This window comes from Mauremys mutica, chromosome 2, assembly GCF_020497125.1.
Source record: "Mauremys mutica isolate MM-2020 ecotype Southern chromosome 2, ASM2049712v1, whole genome shotgun sequence".
NCBI lineage: Eukaryota > Metazoa > Chordata > Testudines > Geoemydidae > Mauremys > Mauremys mutica.
In genome coordinates, this window is record NC_059073.1 from 64,407,491 (window position 1) to 64,432,841 (window position 25,351).

A 25,351-nucleotide genomic window follows, 5' to 3' on the forward strand; every position below is an offset into this window, starting at 1 on the left:
TGTGCAGCTGCAGGCCCCACAGCAGAGCCTGGCAGCTGCGCCACAACGCCGTCCAGGACCGCCTGGTGAAGGCCATCGCCCCGCACCTGGGAGAGATCGCTGTCAATCGCGCCATCCCCGGCACCGACAGCCTTTCAGGTTCTCTACACCAACATCCCACACGCTGATGGAATACAAGCTGTCAGGAACAGTATCCCTGATGATGCCACAGCACAACTGGTTGCTGAGCTCTGTGCCTTTATCCTCAGACACAACTATTTCAAATTTGATGACAATATATATCTCCAGATCAGTGGCACCGCTATGGGCACCCGCATGGCCCCACAATATGCCAATATTTTTATGGCTGACCTGGAACAACGCTTCCTCAGCTCCCGTCCACTCACGCCCCTTCTCTACCTACGCTACATTGATGACATCTTCATCATCTGGACCCATGGGAAGGAGACTCTGGAAAAATTCCACCACGATTTCAACAGCTTCCACCCCACCATCAACCTCAGCCTGGACCAATCTACACGGAAGGTCCACTTCCTAGACACTACGGTGCAAATAATTGATGGTCACATTAACACCACCCTATACCGAAAACCCACCGACCGCTATGCCTACCTTCATGCCTCCAGCTTCCATCCCGGGCACACCACAAGATCCATTGTCTACAGCCAAGCACTGAGGTACAACTGCATCTGCTCTAACCCCACAGACAGAGACCAACACCTACAAAATCTCCACCAAGCATTCTCAAAACTACAGTACCCGCACGAGGAAATAAGGAGACAGATCAACAGAGCCAGACGTGTACCCAGAAGTCTCCTACTGCAAGACAAACCCAAGAAAGAAACCAACAGGACTCCACTGGCCATCACATACAGTCCCCAGCTAAAACCCCTCCAGCGCATCATCAGGGATCTACAACCCATCCTGGAGAATGATCCCACACTTTCACAGGCCTTGGGTGGCAGGCCAGTCCTCGCCCACAGACAACCTGCCAACCTGAAGCATATTCTCACCAGTAACTGCACACCGCACCATAGTAACTCTAACTCAGGAACCAATCCATGCAACAAACCTCGATGCCAACTCTGCCCACATATCTACACCAGCGACACCATCACAGGACCTAACCAGATCAGCCACACCATCACCGGTTCATTCACCTGCACGTCCACCAATGTAATATATGCCATCATATGCCAGCAATGCCCCTCTGCTATGTACATCGGCCAAACTGGACAGTCTCTAAGGAAAAGGATAAATGGACACAAATCAGATATTAGGAATGGCAATATACAAAAACCTGTAGGAGAACACTTCAACCTCCCTGGCCACACAATAGCAGATCTTAAGGTGGCCATCCTGCAGCAAAAAAACTTCAGGACCAGACTTCAAAGAGAAACTGCTGAGCTCCAGTTCATCTGCAAATTTGACACCATCAGCTCAGGATTAAACAAAGACTGTGAATGGCTTGCCAACTACAGAACCAGTTTCTCCTCTCTTGGTTTTCACTCAACTGCTAGAACAGGGCCTCATCCTCCCTGATTGAACTAACCTCGTTATCTCTAGCTTGCTTCTTGCTTGCATATATAAACCTGCCCCTGGAAATTTCCACCACTTGCATCCGAAGAAGTGGGTATTCACCCACGAAAGCTCATGCTGCAAAACGTCTGTTAGTCTATAAGGTGCCACAGGATTCTTTGCTGCTTTTACAGATCCAGACTAACATGGCTACCCCTCTGATATTTGTGGAATAAGGTACTTTTCAATTTAAGTAAGGATGTCAGAATCTGGCCCAACCCTTCTGAACCTGTTTCCTGAATGGAGGATGGAGACAAGAGGGGAGAAGAGGGAGTTTTGGGATAATTAGGGATAATTATGATTACCCATCTTTTATAAAGCTCCTTGGAGTCTATGGCTGATAGGTGCTATATAAGTAAAAAGTGTTGTCATTATTATCATTATGTTTTTGTTTGGTTAGTTGAGTACCTAACTACAATTGATATATACAAATGCATGTGTAAGTACATACAGACATGTTTTGTGGATATATTATTTGTGGAGTGGGGGCGTCCATAAAATTGGGCCTGAGATAACCCTGCTCATCATTTATGGAATTGACCTAAGCCTATTTATTAAAATTCTGTGAGATATATTTTACATTTGTGCTGGTGAGATGAAGTTCATTGCACACATTATAGCACTGCAATGAAGTTTATTTTTTACCTGCTCGCTCTAGGATTTTTGTTATACACATTTCAATAAAAAAAATTCAGTGAATGCAAATTATGGGCTAAAATTCCATTTGAGAGATTCTGGTGACATAAATGTGGCAAGCAAATCTTGATTAATCTGTTGAAGATCTTTTACCACTCCCTTCAACATGAGATCTGTAGTCACCAGAACCATTTGATGGAATGAAAGTGAAGTAGTTCAAAATTTATCTCATAGTTTATATAATGCAATGATCTGAGCTCTTGAACTAGACCCTAAATGATCTCCCCTTCCCATTGCTCCTTCTCCTCTATCCATCTCTCCTACCTCCCACCGCTGCCTCTCCCTCTTTGTGTATCCCTCTTTCCTGGCAAAGGCTGAAATATCTAACTGTATATTAAATATTTGCCAAATAGTGATTGTACTGTTGGTGGCAGTAGCTGTGTTTACTTGTATCTCTCTTTATAACAGCCTCACTTCCATAATGACCACAGACAGTATTTCGGAGCTTGGTCTCTTTTGTGGGTAGTTTACATCTGAAACTGTGATAACAATTGAAATAAATTGTTAATAAATGTAGTGGTTCTGAAAATGATCTATTGGCTAAAGCAATGTATAGTGAAGGAAAGCATTTGGCTCTCTTCTGCATATAGCTCTGTAGCTGACCTATAAACATCTTTGCTATTATGGTCCTGGATCTGTCTTGAGTACAGAACATTGATTGTGCTCAATTACACAATAGGATTAAATGTCCACTAGAATCTAGGATGAGGCCAACGACCTCATATTCGTTTGTGACCAGTGCAGGATCTGAACCCAGGTTTTTAGAAGTGCAAGGCAAGTGTATTTATCCCACTGTGACTATTAACCCCTCAGGGTACATCTACACTTCAGTGAAAAACCTACAGCACTGAGTCTCAGAGCTCAGGTCAACTGACTTGGGCTTCAGCTGAGGGGCTAAAAACAGCAGAGGAGACATTTGGGCTCAGGCTGGAGCTCAGGTTCTGAGACTCTCCCTTGTCACAGAATCTCCGAACCCAGGGTTCAGCCCGTGGTTGTATGTCTACACTGCAATTTTTAGCCACGCAAGCCTGAGTCAGCTGACCTGGGCCAACTGCAGCCATGCTGCGGGTCTTTTATTGCAGTGTAGATGTACCCTGAGTTGCATCATTTTATTGTTTAGGCCTGTGTTGGTCTGTGTCAACACAGATTGACAATGTCATAGAATTTTATTGAACAATGTGAAAACTCATTTGCAAATTTTATTGCACGCCATCATCGCTTGCATTCACAGTCCAGAGGCCTTCCATTGTTGTGAATAACAATTGAGAGCAATTTCTGGCTATGGTCAATGTAGAGGTTGCAGTCTTCCACCGACAGGTGTTCTTTCCTAATTGCTTCCATTAGTTTCTCTTTATTGCAAGGCTTCATTGCCCGATGAATGTAGTGCTTCTGCGAATACCAAACCAGACCTATCAGCTCCAGTGTGCAGCATGATAATCAATGTACACTCATCAAGCACAACCTTTATAAAATGCTCTAGTCAAATGCACAGCCCTTATTGCACAATAAAATAGGTATTATACAGAATGCAAAATCTATTGGTGCACAATTTGTGGCAAATACGAGTAGTTGCCAATACCTGCAAATGTGCTGACAGGAGAAGGCTTGATTCCCATGGAACACAAAGCTACAAACTGCTGAATGAGTAACATCACCTCACTTTAAAGTGCAATTCTGTTCTAAAGGGTGACTGCCAAAGAAAGAAACCATCTTGCTCAACAGATCTCCTTGCACTTTGGATTCAGATTTATTTATATCTACTTAATAAGAAAATATCTTTTTCACTTTCCCCCCCTCCAATTATCACTGCACATCTGACACAAGTGAGAGTGTGAACTGGATTATATTCCGTCACCTGTGTTTGGATTATCAATGGAGTTTTGTGGGTTTGCACAGATGTAACTGAGGACAGAATTTGGCCTGAAGAATCAATTAGAAAAAAAAAGTTCTTCTTAGTTGTAAACTGAGCAAATTTGAACTGGAAATCATTGAGGCACAATAAACATGGCACGCCATGATACCATTGTAGAATCACTTTCCAGAGCAGAACTGTACTTTAAACCAAACTCACAATTAAATGAAATATATAGATACCGCAAATCATTGCAACATGGCACTGTCAGAGTATTACCTTCAAAAATGTGATAGGACCAAGTGTCTCAAGATCCCCCACAAATTGACCTCTGCTGAGTGCTTCAGCTGTAGCTTCAAAGATATGTGTCCAGTGTCCTTCTTGCTTAAAGATCTCTCATTGTCTTTTTGCATTAGTTCATTCCCTGTGTCGGTTTTCCCCATGGTAACACTTGGGACAATAACAATGAGACTAAGTTAAATGCAGAAAGGTTGAAAAGTGTAAAGAAGACTAAAATACAAGAAAAATTGCAATCCATGATCAGAGCTGCAAAATATCACTTTATCTTGTACAGCCCTTAAGCTTTTTCCTGTTCTATTCAAGAATTTCTGAAACCTCCAAATGATTGCTTGGATCATTTCCAGGAATTGCTGGATCTTGTTGATTTCTCACTGAATGTTCCCATCTCTGTTCTCGTCGCTGTTCCGTATCTGAAAACAGTCTCCCAAAGTTCCCTGCTTATTGAACATTTCAGGCAATAATTCTGGAAGCAGAAGGATATGCTGCTACTAACCAGAACTTAAAGACAAACAAAGCCACAACCAATGGCAGGTCCTAGATTAAATATACCTGCAAAGAACCAATCAATGATAGTGTTACAGTCAAATCACTAGGCAGCCCTGTTTCAGCCCTTGTTTTTTTAAAGCAAAAGAAAATGTTTTTGGCTCAAGTTCATCTGGACCTATATATCTGATTTGCTGGCAAATTCTGGGTCATCCATTATCACGTTTGTGGCTGTTGTGTTTGGCCTAGAATGTGGAGCTGGGAGACGCCTTTTGCACTGAAAGCAACCCAATAATTAGCTGGACCTGCTTTTTCAATCTACATAGTTTTGTCTCTCTACTGTAGAAGCCAAATTATTGAGTGAAAGGCCCGTTGAATGCTCTTTTGTTTCAGCCAGAACACACAGAGTGCCCAGATTTCCATATCTGCTGATGCTCTTTCCTGATGCAAACGGGATGTGTTACTGTAAGTGCTACCCAAACATTTTGGACTGGATTGCCTATGGCCTAATAATCCCTGCGTTACTTACATGTCTGCTGGCCACATTGCTTAACCAAGAGGTGCCTAGTGTGGCCAAAGGACTCAGAAACAGTCCATGACTGCTCTCTCCATGTAACTGCATTGAATTCAAATTACTACCAGTTACAATTAATCTACCAAGAAAGATACAAGTTGAAGCAAATACTATGGCCACATATATTTTTTAATTTAAAAAAATCTAAGTATGTACAAAGTAGGTACAACAACCCAGGCAAGCAGCCAGTGTTGCAATCTGTCTCACTAAGGTTCAGACTCAATTGGCTTAATCTTGCCTTCTGGCCTGCCCAACTGGGCAGCTGTGAGATAGCTGCTGTATCTCAGTATGGAATGAGGGCATCTTCCGCAGTGTGGGCTCCTTTGCCAATACTTTCTTTCAAAGTTGCTCTGACTGAAGCCTGCCTAGTGGTGTCAAATTTGAAGTAGACCACGCTAGCCTTTTTATCCACCTTCAAAACACTCCTTTGACACGTTGCCTATAAAAAAACTTGACAATGGTTGGGTTGCTGGTGCACTGACACCACTGTCTATCATGCTGGCTGATATTGTCTCATTATTTCCTTGGACCCCTGGCCCTTGGTTTGTATCCATCCATTGTCCCTTGTCTTATAGTTAGATGTTATAGTTTTAAATGTGCTTGTTTATAGGCTCCCCATTCCCCTAAAGTGGTCCTATGGTAGAACTGTAAATCTAAACATTGGGGGGAATGGCTAGCTGTCATATCAAGGGCCTTTTCTAGCATCATTCCCTCAATGAAAGACTGCTCAGTTGAGTGCTCATCACCAGACCTTTTGGCAGAATGATGATTCTCAACATTTGCTGCCCTGCAATCTGAAAGCTAGTAAAAAATAATAATAAAAAAAAATCCTGTAACCCAGCATATCCCACAGTTGTTTGCAGTTACACAGGATCGTGCAATATGTCACAGCAAGAAACCTTGTGTGGGATCTGCTGAGGAATCTGGGTGCTGATAAGATGGGTATGGGGTGATACTGGGAGCATTAAGAAGAAAACGTTGTATTTTTATGGGTTCAGGGGCCTGACTGTTGGAGGCTGGCCTGAGTGCCACCTCTTCCTGTCCTCTGCAATGGCCATTAGTAGTTTGCCTTTTATACCAAAAGTCATGATCTAATATTTTCTAGATATTGGAAACAATGAAAGTCAAAAGGAATCCTACAGTTTTGCAGATGCTAAGATATTATTCTAGTGCTGCACACAAGCTAGTTATGCTGTGCTGCTTTCACTTACTGCCTCCTGTGCTGCCACCTGCCAGAGCCAGCCCGCCTCATTTGAGTGCCGTCTGGCATTGCTGGAGCATGAGGGGCATGGCCTCCCCGTGAAGGTGGAGTATGTTGGCACTGCAGGCCAACAACCCTTCATGCTTCAGCGTGGCTGGGACCCAGAGTCAGAGCAGGAGAAGTTTTTTCTTGGGTCCAAGTAACTAAAACAAAGCCAGTTACAGTACATGTTTCAAACCACATATTGTTTTTTCCTTAAAGCTACTAACACAAGTAGAATATAAAATATGCACTAACACCAAATGCTTTATTAGATATAAAATGTTATGTTCATTTAGCAGCTATAGAAGGTAAACACTAAACCTTATTTAAGGTCAGTGGATGCAACTCTGTTGAAACCACTGAACTGTTTATACTAGGTCTAAATGTATCTTGTATTCTTCAGTCATCATGTCTGATGTTATAAATTTTGTATTATAATTGCTTAGAGGCAAACCCTTCTTCTCACAGCCCTGTTGGCCCAGGTAAAACTACAAAGCACAGTCACTCGAAGACGCTATAGTGGAGGAGCATTAAAGGAATGATTGTATGGGAATGTGTGGTGTGTTGGTAAGTGATCAGAGAGGTTGGAATACGAGACAGATCTACTGGCCCAAAATACCATGGAGTAGATCTTCAACTGAGGATCTACCCCCATGTGTAGAAAGCTGGGGGCTGGGTCCATTTCTCCATCCCACCCCCATCACCTCTTCACTTGTATTGGCCATGATCCAGGTGGATGCTGACTTTTATGGGTTTGAGCTGAGACTTTGTTCCCTATCCCTGTATCTGTTGAGTTCATTTTGCTGAGGTTTTGGCTTTCAAATATTTGAATTTGAGCCAACCTCAGATAATCCAGAAAATCCTGAATTTAAAAACAGGATTTAAACATAGTGTTTCTCCATCATTTCTGTCCCAGGATCCTAAAACTCACATAGAAGCAGGGAAGTTTATTTGGAAGAAATTGTTAGGGGTTTTGCTGCTGCTATTGTTTTAAATTTTATATGTTATTTTATTTTAAAGTTGCCCTCCCTAGGAGATGTGAGATGTTATTGGACTGGAACCAAGTATTGGCATGTAGCCTTCTAAGCCAGGGTGGGAAGAAATAAATCCTAAATAAAGCTGGATGAACTATTTATGCTGAAAATGTATTCAACAAATTTCATCCTTCTTTCTGTCTGCGAATTATCCTCAAACAGACTTTGATGTTTCTAGATTTGTTCAGTATTTGAAATTGTTTGAACACATTATATATAAATATTATAATTTGAAGGTTGTTTGGTCAGTGTTTGTTATGACTTTTCACTATTTGTGATATCCGATTGCTCCCCTAAATGCATTAAATCTCTATATCAATAAACAAGAGAAGGGTAATTAAAAAGATTCCAAGATGGCTGCATACACACTTAATGTTCACTTAATATGAGCATTCTTGTGACTAAAACAAATGTTAATGGGAAATGACTATCAATGGGGAATGTGTGAGTATGGTAGAAATGAATGTTTGTTTTTTTATTGAAATTAATGCTAGACATTACATTTTTTCAGTCTGCACCCAGCACTGAGTATTTCTAGTGTCATTTTAGTGATCCAATAAATACTGAAAATTTGCCATGGGATCACATGGAAAACCAACTGGAAAAAAACAAAAATGGCTATTCATCAGGATTTACAACATACATAAGACTCAGTCGACACAGCTTCTTACTTCAATTGGTGTTAAAAATAGGCAGTTTGCTTGTCTGAAGAAACAAACATCACAATTAATAGAGCTGGTTATAATTTCTCAGATTGTTATAAATGCCTTCCCTGACATATTTTGCTTTCTTTTCAACCTGCTTTAATGGCTAGAATTTAGGTCCCTTATCATTCATTTAATTAATGATAAATGAACCTTGGGTTAAGTGTGTATTCATTATTTATTTATTGGTATGATTATTATTATTTATTTGCATTCTGATAGCATTTGGGGACCCCAGTCAGGGTTAGATCCTGTTACTAACCCTGAAATAAACAAATCCTGCCCTGATGAGTTGATTGCCTCAGACTCAGATCATACAACTGCCAGTGTAGCAGGTAGACTGCTGCACCCATATGGAGCCACACTGGCTTCAGTGGAGATCTACATGGGCATAGCAGTCCTCTCACACTCTGTCAATTTCAGAGGTGGAGTGAACAAAGAAAAGACACAGACAAAGGGTTGGGGGAAGCGGTAGAATGTACAAGCAAGGCTTAGGGCCACATATTGCCTTAAACCAGCATATGCAAAATGAGTCCTTTAAATATATGCTTGAAGCATTTCACCTTGGTTATACTCTACACAGATTTAAACTTGCTCATGCATGATGCAACTGCTGCAAGTGAAGAGGAATAGTTAAAAGATTCAACGTTGACTTTGATCAAACATAAAAATGACCAAAATAATGGCTACAAAAAACATCTGTACAGGGCAAAATGCTTGCCAACTTAGTGCAGTACGGCCTGTTGTCATAAGACTACAAGAGAAAGGTGACTGAGTGAGGCAGTACCTCATTTACATATCAACTGTGTTTTTGGCTGCCATCTGCTGGAGAGCAAGGGGAGTCGACTGAATGTGGCAATACCTCATTTACATATTAACTGTGGATAATTTGAGGACATTGTGATATAGTTTGGCTAAATTCTATACTTGGGGCTGATATTTTGGAAATTATCTTGTTGGGAACCAGCTGGGCAATGCTCAGACAATGCCTGGATTCGGTGGTCACCCTGATGAAGGCTGATGTTTCAAGTTTACCCTGTCATTTCCCTTTCCTTTTTGTCAATAAAGTTCTCTTGTTTAAAATCCTGTGGTCACTATGCTTTTGAGTGGGGAATATATTGCCTATCAAGGGTGCCCAGAGGGATGTATGTGTGTATATATAATGTCTGTACACACACAAGGTTACTGGGTTGGGGGGCTCAAGTCACAGTTACTTAAGTTTTAGAAAAATGGGGTCCCAGCTTGTTATGCTGCTAGCACCATTGGCAGCAGGGTTACAGTACTATTAATCAGTCTGCATTTCTGTGGCTGGAAGTAAAGTCAGACTACTTGGTCCAATTGCTACCTTCCAAGGATGCAGAGGAAGGTATGATGAGGAGCACCTCCATCCTCTCTTCCTAGTCACCCTTTATGCTTGGGAATGCTTGCTGTCAAAATCCAGAAAGCCACATTTTGTCCTGTCACGATGCCTACAAAGCACTACCAGCTGCCAATGGCTAGGGAGGTGGAGAAAAGAGTCTAGTGCCTACAATGCAAATGTGCTTATTTCATCTTCTCATTGGCCCACCCTCACCTATTCCTCTTTGTCTGTTTCAGAGAGCTGTTTGTGTCCTGTCAGAAATCCAGACTCTGAGCTTCTGGGACAGAGACTGTTTTCTCATTACTTGTTTGTACAGCACATAGCAAAATGGTTATCCTTGACCAGGGACTACTGTTTTCTACTTTTTCTTCTTTCTTGCCACTGACCTTATTCGGGGTCTGCAACTTTTACAGCTTTCTTCCAAAACTCATGATCATACGCCAGGCTATCATGCAGATTGGTCTGTCTGAAATCCACTGGTATCGGTCCATGTACTGAGTCTTAGGACTCTCCCATGGTCATATTCCATCCATGATTATTGTAAGACCCATCCTACTGTTGTAGCTTTCAGAGCTACGCTAGATATGCCCACACCCAGGGCCGGTTTTAGGCTGATTCCCCCCATTCCCCGGAATCGGGCCCCTTAGGCACCTTTCTGATTTTTATTTTTTTTTTACATACCCGGCAGCGGTCCAGGTCTTCTGTGGCATTTCAGCGGCAGGGGGTCCTTCACTCACTCCGGGTCTTCGGTGGCATTTGAATTGGGCCCTGCAGTTCCTAAAGCCGTCCCTGCCCACACCAAAGAAGCCTAGCCTCCCTCAAATTGTCTGCAATTGGATTCATCCATATTAGGCTCTGTACAACATCATTTTGTTTTCTATCTTGGAGTATCCAACTATTCAGCCGTTTCAACATTTTCATTTCTGTGGTGGAGAGCATACTGATTTCTTTTCTTATGGCTAGCCAAGTCTCTGTTCCATACATTAGAATGGGTCAAATTACAGTTGTATACATTCTACCTTTTAACTTTATTGGCATCTTTTTGTCACCAAGAACTAGGGCCAGCTCCCACCATTTGAACCCATGCAGCTTAAGTATGATGCCAGGCATCACTGAGAAGGGCACCATTGTCAGGAACCATTGATCCTAGGTATTAAAATTCTTTTACTCTTCTAAGTTCTCTGCCTGTGATATCCTTTATGGTGAGTCCTCCTCCCTCAGTTATCATAGCCTCGGTCTTACCGACATTCATTCTAAGTCCAGCCTGCTCAAACCTATATTGCCACTGTTCAAAGTTGGCTTGTAGGTACTTACGATCTGCCGCACATATCACAAAACGAATAGCAGGTTCCAAGGCACTCCCTTTGTATATTCTCACTTATTAGATCTCAAAAGACCACAAACTAAAAGGAGTTCTATGCTGACCCCTGATGCAGGCCATTGTTTACTAAAAATTCTCTACTGGAGTCCCATTTAGTTTTGACTCTGATAGTCACTGTATCACACACATTCTGGATAAGATGAACGTATTCTTCTGGCACACCTCTCCATCACAAACACTGCCAAACTAATTCTCTTGGTACACATTTGTACACCTTCTCCAGGCCCAGTTGCTGTCTCTTTTCTCTGAATTTCTCTCAAGAGGATTCATAGTGCACTATGGCATCAGCTGTGATCTTTCTTTGCATGAGTCCATACTGGCCCTCCCAAATTCCACACACGTGCTTTTCAGTAATCTTCTCTCACACTTTCATAGCTTGTGATGTCAGCCTACTTGGGTGATAATTAGCACACAGTGTAATATCACAGTATAAAAACTGGGAGCTACTGTGATACAAATAAATAATAATGAGTTCTTTGGTATTTGCTCTAACAACAAAAATAAAATGAAAGGCAAACTTCCCAAGTCCAATCATCCTATATTTCTATCATCCTATACAGCACTTTAGCATGCTATTTAAATCTTGGGGAGAAAGTAGTAAAATCTACCACAGTCTTAGTGTGCACTGAGTTTACACATGCTTCACCAACCACCATGATTCTCATGGTTGGTTGTCTGAAAAAGGGAGGATTCCCTTTCCAGATGACACTAAGTGGAAATCCCAGACTCTCTATCTTTGTATCCAACTATGCTAAGGACTTGTCTACACTTCAAATGCTATAGCTGCTTAAAATGCTACTATGCTGCTGGGAAGGATTCTGCTGTTGGCATATGTAATCCACCTCCCAGAGAGGCGGTAACTAGGCTGATGGTAGAACTCTTCCATTAACCTAGCACTGTCTACACTGGAACTTGTGTCACCTTAACCTCACTGCTCAAGGGTGTGAATTTTTCACACCTTTGAGCGACATAGTTATGCCAACCTAATTTTCTAGTATAGACCAGGCCTAAGTATCTTGAAATTTGTACTGATCATCAAGAAGAAGCTCTACAAAAAGTCACTTAACAAAAAAACAACCTCCCAAAGTAAAAAATCCCTTTCCCTAAAACAAACATCTGAAGCAGGTTTTGGAGGATTTGATAGATTATAGACTGATGATACTGCCACAGTATCTGTATAAACAAGAAAGAACTGGAATTGAAGAACAAAATTGAAAAATAATTCTGAAAATCTATGGAACCGTTTCATTATTGAGCCAGCATGACTAATCTCAAATGCAAAGAGCACAGGTAGATCCTAGAAGAGGAAGAAGAAGCTGAAATGTGTCAGATAGAATGTAATCCCGAGTTTCTTCTTTCTTCTTCTAGTACTTAAAATTGAAGATCCAGATTTCTACCCCAAATCTGTTTGTTTAGAAGGCTCTGTCACAGTGGGATGAGACATTAAAGTAGACTCAGAGAAGAATGGAGAAACTCAACTTTCTCAATTTTTATGTAAGCAGGTCTGAATGAGCTCTCCTCTGACATTTAGTGATGAGCTGGGGGAAAAGACTTCAGGAACAGACCATGTTTGGATAGACATGGCTACTCTGTCTAGGTGCACAGCATGATGGAGCTCTTTTTGCCAAAATTATCAGTTTTGCCTGGTTTGGGTTACAAATCACTCTAGTATTCGAATGCAGGGGTAATAAAATATTGTTATCCTTATTGTACGAGTAAAGGGCAGCAGAATGGTACTTAGCATGCGCGGAATTGAGGGAGTCACCTTAACCTGAATGACACTTGTTAAGTAGGTGGTAGGGATGCCAAATCCCAGTGAAAAAGAGTGGGGACAGGTAGTTTGGATTCTGTCTGATGGGTCTTAGACACCATTTGACCTTTCCCTCTCCACTGTTTAAAAACAGAGCTGATTAGATTCTATAGAGAGTCCTTGTTTTGTTCTGTGGTCATTAGGTTGCAGTGAGAGAGACTGTGCAGCCTGCACTAGCAGTGATGGTCCCCACTATCCTCTGAAATCACTGAGAGCTGGGTTAAACGGTGGAACCTCAGAACATGACCTCACAGTCGAGAGATGGCAGCAGAGTGAATAGCAGCAACTGTGAGCCACTTGCAGTGGCAACGCAGCAGCTGAGGCATTGCTTGATGCTTCTTCCTCGCCCCCCCCATACCAGGATGGGAAGTGAACTCACCTCTGAACTCTGGGTCTTCACTGACCAAGGACAGCAACTGTGAGTGTGGTGCAGTAGAGGGAGAGGGGAGTGGTGTGTTAAAGAAATATTTGTTTGTTGGACTTTCACAGCGCAAGATGAGAAACTTAGTCAAAGGACACTGCCCAACATACTCTGAGGTGGGTGTTTGCTCATGGTCATATCCTTTCAAATCTTGGGTGTGGTTTTTTCTCAGAATAATGCTGTGTTTCTTTTTCCTTTTTATTAAAAGTTTTCTCTGCTATACACAGACTCAGTGCTTGCAAGAGGGGAAGTATTGCCTCTTAGAGGCACCCTGGGGTGAGGGTTGATTTTCCCAGATTACTTGATGGGGTCTCGAGCCTGTTCTATTTTGGATGGTTAAGAGGAACCCCTAGATATTGAACCTCGCCCTAGTTGCTGCCGACTCTACCTGGCAGAAGGGTTACATTTGTAAAATCTGCACTATTGTTCAGCCAGCCCAGCATCAATTGATTGTGTTTTTAGCACATTTTGCGTTGGTTTGGTCAAAACTTCTTAATAGGCTAGATGCTGGGGGGAAAACAAACAAACAAACCCTGATATAACTGTATCTGAATCCAAAGACAAAGAAAGTTGGAGGCCTAGCTAAATAATAGATTGGACACTTGATAGAGTATTCCTGTGTTTTACTTAGAGAATTGCATGCTTTTCATTTTAAATAATGCTTTCAGGCAGTATGATGAGCAGAAGCAAAGTACCAATATTCAGATATATTCAAAAACAAACCAGGCATTTTTAAAATGGTAGCAGAAGTGCATCAAACTGCCCTCTGCCATTTTCATATGGACCCTCTCCCCATGTAAAATAAATCAATAATAAAATAACAATTTGTATGTGTGACAATTTGCATGTGAGTGACTGTAATACACACTGCTGTGAAGCCAGCAGGAAAGTAAATGATTGTTTGTGGCACACAATGGGGCCTGGTTTTCTCCTGGGTGGTTTTGCAGGAAGAGAACAAATATGAGGGATGAAAAAAATGAACTCACAACAACCACCACCCTGGAGGTTAGATGAAGTAGGCAGTGAGAATTAAAAAAAAAAAAATGCTTACAGCTCCGAGAGAACTCGCTGTGTGAGAGGTGAGAGAAGAAGTGTTAGCAGCCTCTTGCTTTGCCCTCTCTATCTTTTAAATAGGTGGTGAGACATATGTCACAGGAGCTGTGCGCGTCAGGAAAGTTTTCACTTGTTTCTTTAGTCTAGAGGCTCACCCTGAGCAGTTTGATATTGAAAAGGATCTGTCAGGAGCCAGAGCGTGGTGCTTCAGTTCCTGCTTGGGCCTGATGACATTGATTTGTGAGCATAATGCTTGGCTACGGGATGTGTGACAGATAAATTTTATCAAAATTAAGGCACAATTAAACATTTCATCTTCCTAATTACTGGCTGTAGATTCAGCCTGATGACCATGTGCTGTAAGAAATCAGCGACCATTACACATTTTAATGGAGCACAGCTGTCTTACAGCTTGGTAATATTTGCACAGTGCCACAGAACTGTAATTTATGATAAAAAGAAAAAATGTGTATTGGCTCTTTTTTGCCAAAATAGATTAAGGATTCATATAGTTTAATGAGATTTGGACCTAGCCTTGGATTATCGTTATAAATGATTTATGTGCATGTTGGTGGACTCCTGTAGTTTTGAGTTGATTTGTGTTTTGGTCGACCAATATGTAATTCAGTATTTCCTTCTATGTCAATATTTACATTTTACCCCCACCTTTCAATCTTAGTTTTCTGCCATGACCTAGAGAGAAGGGCAAGTGGAAGGTTAAGAAGGCATCAAGGCTCAGTTGCAAGTAGCCTCCTTAATAACAAAATTGGTCTCTCTAAATCCCCAAAGGGACAGGCTGGGGGTCTGAGGGGAGAATGGAAAACTTCGGTTGTTGTGCCTAAAACAGTCTCACATATGTAACATGGAAACCAAGGAAGCACTACTGCCACAAGGGAGCAGATGCCTCTTGAACTCCTGTGCAGGACTAGACCGGCTTCAATACTGGCATATCCCAAGGCAAAGATATCCAAAAGCTTCCTTCTGCTTTGTGAAATCATGACTCACAAAACTGTGGGTTGAGTGTTTGTTCCCCTCAAATTGTGTACATTTTACCTCTTCCAGTTTTGCCAGAAAAGGAAGGTAACCATTCGTTTGTTGGTGGAAATAATGTTTAAAAGTTGTAAAATGTACTTTGTTAGAATACCTTCACTATTATTTTCATATCCATCTTAGTATTCTCTTATTTCTCCTTAGAAATTTTGTTTCAGATATTATTTAGAAAATGTCTGGAGGAGGAGGGAAAAGGTGAAGATAAATTTATATATACTGTGCTCTCTCTGTGTGCGTGTGCATATGTCTTACTTTTACATGAAAATCATGGACCACATTCATCCCTGGTGTAACTGGCTGGATTTCAGCGGAGCTATGGTTAGTACTGGCTATGTTCCGAAGCCTTGAAATCCATATGTACAAAGAAAAGGAAAACTAAATTCTTTAATTTTCATAACAAAAAATCCTGTCCAGGCTTGATTTACTTCAGCGTTCATATGCTGGAATGTTTCATACTGTACCAGGTTGCATATGCTTGCACACTAATTCTCAATTGCCGTATGCAGTTTGTGACAACCATCTGCTAAGACCTCCTTTGGAGTTCTTTCTCCCACTCAGCCCAGCTGAAATAAAAATATGGACAGAAACAACTTCTGCAGGGAGATGAAAAAGTTAATAGGGGACTTGGAGTTATACTGTATATCTGATTTGCATTAGTGTTCCTGCAACTTATGCCCTGCTTATAAAATATTTCTGAAGTGTAAAACATTAACTATAACAGAAAACTGTAAAATAAAACCATGGCTTCCTTTGACAGTCTTGGATGTGCTAGAAAACTAATAATAAAATATGTACACACAGCATACATGTGTTAGCTAGCTCCCACTAGCAATTCTACAACAGCAGCTCAGTTTTAGTATATAGAGTGCCTTATCACATTAAAGCATCCTAACACAGGAGGGGGTTGAGAGGTGAGAAAAAAAGGGTGTGAGAGTAAAGGGGCTGAAAATCTGCTCTGTTACATCCATGTAAAATCAGCAATAATTGCATTAAAACCAATAGGGTCTGGTTCTCAGAAGTACTGAGCATCCACATCTCCAACTGAAGTCAATAGGCTATGCCAGCACACAGCATGTCTGAAAATAATGTGCTGTAAAGTTATGCCAGATTTATACCAGTGTAACTTGAAAGCAGAGTCTGACGAGAAAGAGGAGTGAAAACAAAACTACATATTTAAAACTAGAAACAATGGGCCTTATTCCGATGTTGGGTACACCACCGTAAATCAGAAATAACTGAGTAAATCAGGAGTTGCACCAGTGTGACAGCAATGTAACTGAGCAAGAGACTGAGGATCAAACACTCAACTTAGACTTAATGAGAATGATAGTGATCATCCCTCCATTGTCACTGGACAAGGAGCACCATAAAAAGGGTAAAAATTATTGGTTTTAATTAAAATACATGCCTGGACCTCACATTGTATGGAATGGGTGTTTTTCGTTAAATCTTTCCAAGATGACATAAGAACATAAGAACGGCCATACCGGGTCAGACCAAAGGTCCATCTAGCCCAGTATCTGTCTACCGACAGTGGCCAATGCCAAGTGCCCCAAATGGAGGGAACCTAACAGGCAATGATCAAGTGATCTCTCTCCTGCCATCCATCTCCATCCTCTGACGAACAGAGGCTAGGGACACCATTCTTTACCCATCCTGGCTAATAGCCATTTATGGACTTCACCACCATGAATTTATCCAGTTCTCTTTTAAACACTGTTATAGTCCTAGCCTTCACAGCCTCCTCAGGTAAGGAGTTCCACAAGTTGACTGTGCGCTGCGTGAAGAAGAACGTCCTTTTATTTGTTTTAAACCTGCTGCCTATTAATTTCATTTGATGACCCCTAGTTCTTGTATTATGGGAATAAGTAAATCACTTTTCCTTATCCACTTTCTCAACATCACTCATGATTTTATATACCTCTATCATATCCCCCCTTAGTCTCCTCTTTTCCAAGCTGAAGAGTCCTAGCCTCTTTAATCTTTCCTCATATGGGACCCTCTCCAAACCCCTAATCATTTTGGTTGCCCTTTTCTGAACCTTTTCTAGTGCCAGTATATCTTTTTTGAGGTGAGGAGACCACATCTGTACACAGTATTCGAGATGTGGGCGTACCATGGATTTATATAAGGGCAATAATATATTCTCAGTCTGATTCTCTATCCCCTTTTTAATGATTCCTAACATCCTGTTTGCTTTTTTGACTGCCTCTGCATACTGCGTGGACATCTTCAGAGAACTGTCCACGATGACTCCAAGATCTTTTTCCTGACTGGTTGTAGCTAAATTAGCCCCCATCATATTGTATGTATAGATGGGGTTATTTGTTCCAATGTGCATTACTTTACATTTATCCACATCAAATTTCATTTGCTATTTTGTTGCCCAATCACTTAGTTTTGTGAGATCTTTTTAAAGTTCTTCACAATCTGCTTTGGTCTTAAGTATCTTGAGTAGTTTAGTATCATCTGCAAACTTTGCCACCTCACTGTTTACCCCTTTCTCCAGATCATTTATGAATAAATTGAATAGGATTGGTCCTAGGACTGACCCTTGGGGAACACCACTAGTTACCCCTCTCCATTCTGAGAATTTACCATTAATTCCTACCCTTTGTTCCCTGTTTTTTAACCAGTTCTCAATCCAAGAAAGGGCCTTCCCTTTTATCCCATGACAGCTTAATTTACGTAAGAGCCTTTGGTGAGGGACCTTGTCAAAGGCTTTCTGGAAATCTAAGTATACTATGTCCGCTGGATCCTCCTTGTCCACATGTTTGTTGACTCCTTCAAAGAACTCTAATAGATTAGCAAGACATGATTTCCCTTTACAGAAACCATGTTGACTATTTCTCAACAGTTTATGTTTTTCTATGTGTCTGACAATTTTATTCTTAACTATTGTTTCGAGTAATTTGCCCGGTACTGACGTTAGACTTACCAGTCTGCAATTGCCGGGATCACCTCTAGAGCCCTTTTTAAATATTGGCATTACATTAGCTAACTTCCAGTCATTGGGTACCGAAGCCGATTTAAAGGACAGGTTACAAACCTTAGTTAATAGTTCCGCAACTTCACATTTGAGTTCTTTCAGAACTCTTGGGTGAATGCCATCGGGTCCCGGTGACTTGTTAATGTTGAGTTTATCAATTAATTCCAAAACCTCCTCTAGTGACACTTCAATCTGTGACAGTTCCTCAGATTTGTCACCTACAAAAGCCAGCTCAGGTTTGGGAATCTCCCTAACATCCTCAGCCGTGAAGACTGAAGCAAAGAATCCATTTAGTTTCTCCGCAATTACTTTATTGTCTTTAAGCACTCCTTTTTTTTTTTTTTTTTTTTTTTTCTTTTGTATTTCAATTGTCAAGGGGCCCCACTGGTTGTTTAGCAGGCTTCCTGCTTCTGATGTACTTAAAAAACATTTTGTTATTACCTTTGGAGTTTTTGGCTAGCCGTTCTTCAAACTCCTCTTTGGCTTTTCTTATTACACTCTTGCACTTAATTTGGCAGTGTTTATGCGCCTTTCTATTTGCCTCATTAGGATTTGACTTCCACTTTTTAAAGGAAGTCTTTTTATCTCTTACTGCTTCTTTTACATGGTTGTTAAGCCACGGTGGCTCTTTTTTAGTTCTTTTACTGTGTTTCTTAATTTGGGGTATACATTGAAGTTGGGCCTCTATTATGGTGTCTTTAAAAAGCGCCCATGCAGCTTGCAGGGATTTCACTTTAGTCACTGTACCTTTTAACTTTTGTTTAACTAACCCCCTCATTTTTGTATAGTTCCGCCTTTTGAAATTAAATGCCACAGTGTTGGGCTGTTGAGATGTTCTTCCCACCACAGGGATGTTGAATGCTATTGTATTATGGTCACTATTTCCGAGCGGTCCTGCTATAGTTACCTCTTGGACCAGCTCCTGCGCTCCACTCAGGATTAAATCTAGAGTTGCCTCTCCCCTTGTGGGTTCCCGTACCAGCTGCTCCATGAAGCAGTCATTTAAAGTATCGAGAAATTTTATCTCTGCATTTCGTCCTGAAGTGAAATGTTCCCAGTCAATATGGGGATAATTGAAATCCCCCACTATTATTGGGTTCTTAATTTTGATAGCCTCTCTAATTGCCCTTAGCATTTCATCATCACGATTACTGTCCTGGTCAGGTGGTCGATAATAGATCCCTAATGTTATATTTTTATTAGAGCATGACATTTCTATCCATAGAGATTCTATGGAATATGTGGATTCGCTTAAGATTTTTACTTCATTTGAATCTACATTTTCTTTCACATATAGTGCCACTCCTCCCCCTGCACGACCTGTTCTGTCCTTCCAATATATTTTGTACCCCGGAATGATTGTGTCCCATTGATTGCTCTCAGTCCACCAGGTTTCTGTGATACCTATTATATCAATATCCTCCTTTATCACAAGGCACTCTAGTTCACCCATCTTATTATTTAGACTTCTACCATTTGTGTACAAGCACTTTAAAAACTTGTCCCTGTTTATTTGTCTGCCCTTTTCTGATGTGCCAGATTATTTTTTGTGTGACTGTTTATCATCTGATCTGGCCCTTACATTATCCTCTTCCGTCCTCTGCTCCTGACTATAACCTGGAGATTCTCTTTCATCAGACTCTCCCCTAAGAGAAGTCTGTGTCCAATCCACATGCTCCTCTGCAGCAGTCGGCTTTCCCCCATCTCCTAGTTTAAAAACTGCTCCACAACCTTTTTAATGTTTAGTGCCAGCAGTCTGGTTCCACTTTGGTTTAGGTGGAGCCCATCTCTCCTGTATAGGCTCCCCCCATCCCAAAAGTTTCCCCAGTTCCTAATGAACGTAAATCCCTCCTCTCTACACCATCGTCTCATCCATGCATTGAGACTCTGAAGCTCTGCCTGCCTACCTGGCCCTGCATGTGGAACTGGAAGCATTTCTGAGAATGCCACCATAGAGGTCCTGGATTTCAGTCTCTTCCCTAGCAGCCTAAATTTGGCTTCCAGGACATCTCTCCTACCCTTCCCTATGTCATTGGTACCTACATGTACCATGACCACCAGCTCCTCCCCAGCACTACACGTAAGTCTGTCTAGATGCCTCAAGAGATCCGCAACCTTCGCATCAGGCAGGCAAGTCACCATACGGTTCTCCCGGTCATCACAAACCCAGCTATCTACGTTTCTAATGATCGAATCTCCCTTTACTAACACCTGCCTTTTCCTAGAAACTGGAGTCCCCTCCCCCGGAGAGGTAACCTCAGTGCGAGAGGCAACCCCAGCAACATCTGGAAGGAGGGTCCCAACTATGGGAAGGTTTCCCTCTGCTCCCATTGACTGCTCTGCTTCCCTGGGCCTTTCTTCCTCCTCAACAGCACAGGGGCTGTCTGAGCAGAGGTGGGACAATTCTACAGTATCCCGGAAAGCCTCATCAACATACCTCTCTGCCTCTCCTCCAGTTCCACCACCCTGGCCTCCAAAGTCCGTACATGGTCTCTGAGGGCCAGGAGCTCCTTGCACCGACTGCACACATACGCCACCCGCCCACAGGGTAGGTAATCATACATGCTACACTTAGTGCAATAAACTTGATAGCCCCCACTCTGCTGCTGGGCTTCTGCCTGCATTGTCGCCTACTTAATGAAAAGGTGGTTTAAAGAAAGAGGTTTTGAATGTAGTTTGGTTTATAGCTTTTAAGGGGACTAAAGGGGCACAGATAGAACTGACAAGGGACCCCCGCTCCCTTCCCACTCCTCTTCTAAACTTCCTTGTGAAACTCCCTGTTAGCAGCCCCTGGTCGCTTGTGCGCGGCTTTATAAAGCCCTGGCCTGAGTGAATGCCCCACCCACTGATTAAGGCTCAGCCAATTACCAGAGGCTTCTAGCTTTCAAACCTTCCTTTGAAGCTCACAGCCTCCAACTGCCAGCCACAGCACACGGTCCTTCAAACAAACAACCAAACAAACAGACTGACAAACACAAGCTCAGCACACAGCAAGTAAACCCCAAACACAAACAAACACACACAACAGACAGTCACTTACCCCACAGATGCTGTATTTGCTCCTCGTTCACCTGGAGAACTCCCTTGAGAAACTCCCTGTTAGCAGCCTCTGTTCGCAAAAAAAAAAAAATACATATCAGGGTATTGCGCAAAATGAGGGATCCTGTATATGTCAGATGATAACTAGGGTTATAATGAATCAAAAATCATCATGATTGCTAGGCCCCAGATTTTGTAAGGGCTTAGAAATAAAATGAAAATCTTAGGGTAGAAATGGGCTTTAACTACTGTTAAGAGTTTACTAATGTAGCTTATTCATGGTTGGTCTAGTAAGTAATGTTTTCAATCTGTCTTCCATTGGTTATTATCTGAACAGCTTTAAATGTAGGCTATCGGTTGTGTACATATAGGAATACTAGTAAATAACGTATTGTGATAATCAAGGTGGGATGATTTTTTAAAATGTGTATTTTAGGCTTTTGTACAATACCAGTCACTCTAGTAGCTGCATATTGAGAGAGAAGATGTGACCAAGATCTGATTCTTAAATGACAAATATTTAAATCATCATCATCATCATCATCATCATCATCACAAAAAGTAAATGAATATTCCTTTAAAATGCCTTCATATTTTGTAGGTAATGTAACTATCTCTTTTATTACTAAAATGGTAAAAAGCTTTGAACACATGGATGAGACTCACAGTGGAGACTAGACTACAACTGAACATCCAAGCTTCCAGCAACAAATGATGGTTTACAAAAGAAAAGGTGGAGTAGTACTGTGGACATGATGGCCTGGTCTACATTGGGGGGCGATTGATCTAAGTTATGCAACTTGGAATAACGTAGCTGAAGGCGACATACTTAGATTGACTTACCGTGCCTCTGCCTGTGCCTCTCGCTGAGCTGGAGTACAGAAGTTGATTGGAGAGCGCTCAGGGATTGATTTATCGTGTCTAGACTAGACGCGATAAATCAATCCCCGCTGGATTGATCACTGCCCGCCAATCCGGCCAGTAGTGAAGACATACCTGATGAGAGAATAAAGTGATGCATAGGATCATCAAAATGTGATACAGTTGTGAAAAGGGTTAATACCATTCTGGGATGTATTAACAGGAGTGTCACATGGCAGGTGTTTCGCTCTACTCAGCACCAGTGAGGCCTCAGCTGGAGTATTGTGTCCAGTTTTGGGAGCCACACTTTAAGAGCGATGTGGACAAATTGGAGAGAATCCAGAGAAAAGGTTTAGAAAACAAGCAATTGGGCATGTTTAGTCGTGAGAATAAAAGACTGAGGGGGGACCTAATAACAGTCTTCAAAGGTGTTAAGGGTTGTTGTAAAGAGGATGGTGATCAATTGTTCGCCATATCCTCTGAAGGTCGGAGAAGAAGTAATCAGCTTAATCTGCAACACGGAAGATTTAGGTTAGATATTAGGCAAATATTTCTAACTATAAGAACTGTTAAGTACTGGAATAGGTTACCAAGGGCAGTGTGGAATCCCCATGAATGAAGGTTTTTAAGAACAGCTTAGACAAACACCAGGGATGGTCTAGGATGGCCAGGGATGGTCTAGGTTTACTTGGTCCTGCCTCAATGCAAGGAAATGGACTAGACAATTTCTCAAGGTCCCTTCCAGCCCTACATTTCTATGATTCACTAAAAAGTATGTATATTTTTGCTGCATTGAGCTGTATGTAATTATGAGACATTCATGTTTTACTGTCAACACACAGACAGCTGAGGGGTGTCACTGTAGACTAATTTTAGGGTGCTTGTTTGTGCCACTATTAGCAGCAGTTTTAGGAATGAAAGATTACACTCGTGTAAACAGATCACCTCACCCAGTAAACTGGGTCAAATATGAAAATATCAAAAACTAACAGTTCAGGATGAGTAGAGGGTATAGGCTGCTCCTTCCAGGAGGTAGGATGGTCTTATAACTAAGGCACTTACTTAGGACTCAGGAATTTTGGCTTTAATTCTCCATGCATCAACTGACTTCCTGTGTGACCTGGAACAAGCCACTTAACTTCTTTGGCCTTCATTTTCAAAAGTGACTAGTGATTGTGGATGCCCAATTTGAAATACCTTGAAAAGTGTTTATCTGCACAGGTGCATTTGCACCCTCCTTCTGAAAAATTAGGACCCATTAAGGTGTGTCAAGCTGGACACCCACAAACGGAAGCACTCAAAAATCACCAGTCATTTTGGAGTCATTTAATCCTTTGTTCTTCAGTCCATGAACTGTAAAATGGGGATAACTTAATTAATGACGGAGGGAAGGTGGGTGAGATAATATCTTTTATTGAACCAACTTCTGTTGGTGAAAGAGATAGGCTGTTGAATTACACAGAGCTTTTCTTCAGATTTGTAAAAGGTACTCAGAGTGCCACAGCTACATACAAGGTGGGACGGATTGTTTAGCATAAGGAGTAAACAGATGTTGCAAAAAAAGCATTTAAGATGTGGTGGGCAATTAACACTTCTGCAGTCAGAGGACAAGGAAGGTTAGTAGTCTACTGATTGTTGTAGTGAGTCATAAAACCACTATCTCTGTTAAATCCATTATTTTTAGAGTCTAGCAGATGTTGTGAAGATTTTCTTTGAGGATAAGGACTGAGAGGTCAGATATAGTGATCATTCTGTGAAAAGTGCTCACCCATAGGTGAAAGGATGTTTTTGTCTTTTATCATTTTTCTGTGTGAGTTCATTTGAGAGCATAGTGATTTTCGGTTTCACCCACCTAGTTGTTGTTGGGGCATTTGATACACTTAAATGAGGTACACCACGTGTTGTGATAGGCATGTGTAGGACCCCAATGATCTTGAAAGGTTTGTCGTGTGGGGGTATTGATCACTGTAGCAGTGGAGATATATTGGCAGGTTTTGTTCTGTTTTCCTGGCAGGGTCTGGTGCCTCTCTGAGTTGGTGTGTCCTGGTCTGTGGGGAGCTTGCTTCTGATGATGAATTTGGATAGCTTGGGGAGGGGAGGTTGAAGGTCAGAAGAGGGGGTTCAGGAAAGATTTCTTTCAGGATGTGGTCCCATCATGTATGAGTTATAATTGTTTGTTTGATATTGTCACACTTACCTCCGCAGAACCAGTAACCACTCCAGACACACCAAGAAATCTGTTATCTACAGCCAGGTGCTCAGACACCACAGAATATGCTCCAAAGTCCGGGGCATAGGCGCCAACTTCTATTGGCGCTGGTGGGTGCACAACCCCTCTCTGCTCCCGACCCCACCCCGACTCCCCCTCTGCCTCCGGCCCCCATTCCAACCCCTTCTCCAAAGTCCCCGCCTCAACTCTGCCACCTCCCCTAAGCGTGCCACATTCCCGGACCTCCCCTCTCCCTCCCAGAGCTTGCTACAGCTGTTTGGCAGTGGCTAGAGCTGGGAGGTAGGCGAAGGAGCAGGGACGTGGTGCGCTCAGGGGAGGAGGTGGAGGAGGAGGTGAGGTGGAGTGGGGCAGTGAGCTTGGCTGCCGGAGGGTGCAGAACACCCACTAATTTTTCCCCATGAGTGCTTCAGCCCCGGAACACCCAGGAAGTTGGCACCTATGGTCTGGGGTATACACCTTAACACACTCAAAACCGCCTTCACTTCACTCCACCTGAGAAGTAGATTGCATCATAGAATGGGCCACCCAAATACTCTTTGAGAATCTCCTTCAATATAGAAAAATTCATAACTCATCTTGACTCTAAAAGTCATAGATTTAACAGAGATACTGCTTATAGGATTCAAAACTGTCCATAACCCATTAACCCTCCTTTGTGCTATAACTGCAGAGATGTTAATTGCCCACTTATCT

The 25,351-nt window shown here is 41.9% G+C and overlaps 1 long non-coding RNA gene across 4 annotated transcripts in view; it reads left to right on the forward strand.

Annotated features, from left to right (window-relative positions):
- The window catches only part of LOC123364907, a 133,757-nt gene that overhangs the window by 88,132 nt on the left and 20,274 nt on the right, over positions 1-25,351 (forward strand). For 3 of the 4 annotated variants that reach the window (XR_006577342.1, XR_006577347.1, XR_006577344.1), the window contains exon 4: positions 22,004-22,128. The exons of the other annotated variant lie outside the window; for it this stretch is intronic. This is a non-coding gene — a long non-coding RNA (uncharacterized LOC123364907). The remainder of the gene's footprint in view (positions 1-22,003; positions 22,129-25,351) is intronic. 4 annotated transcript variants of the gene reach the window in all.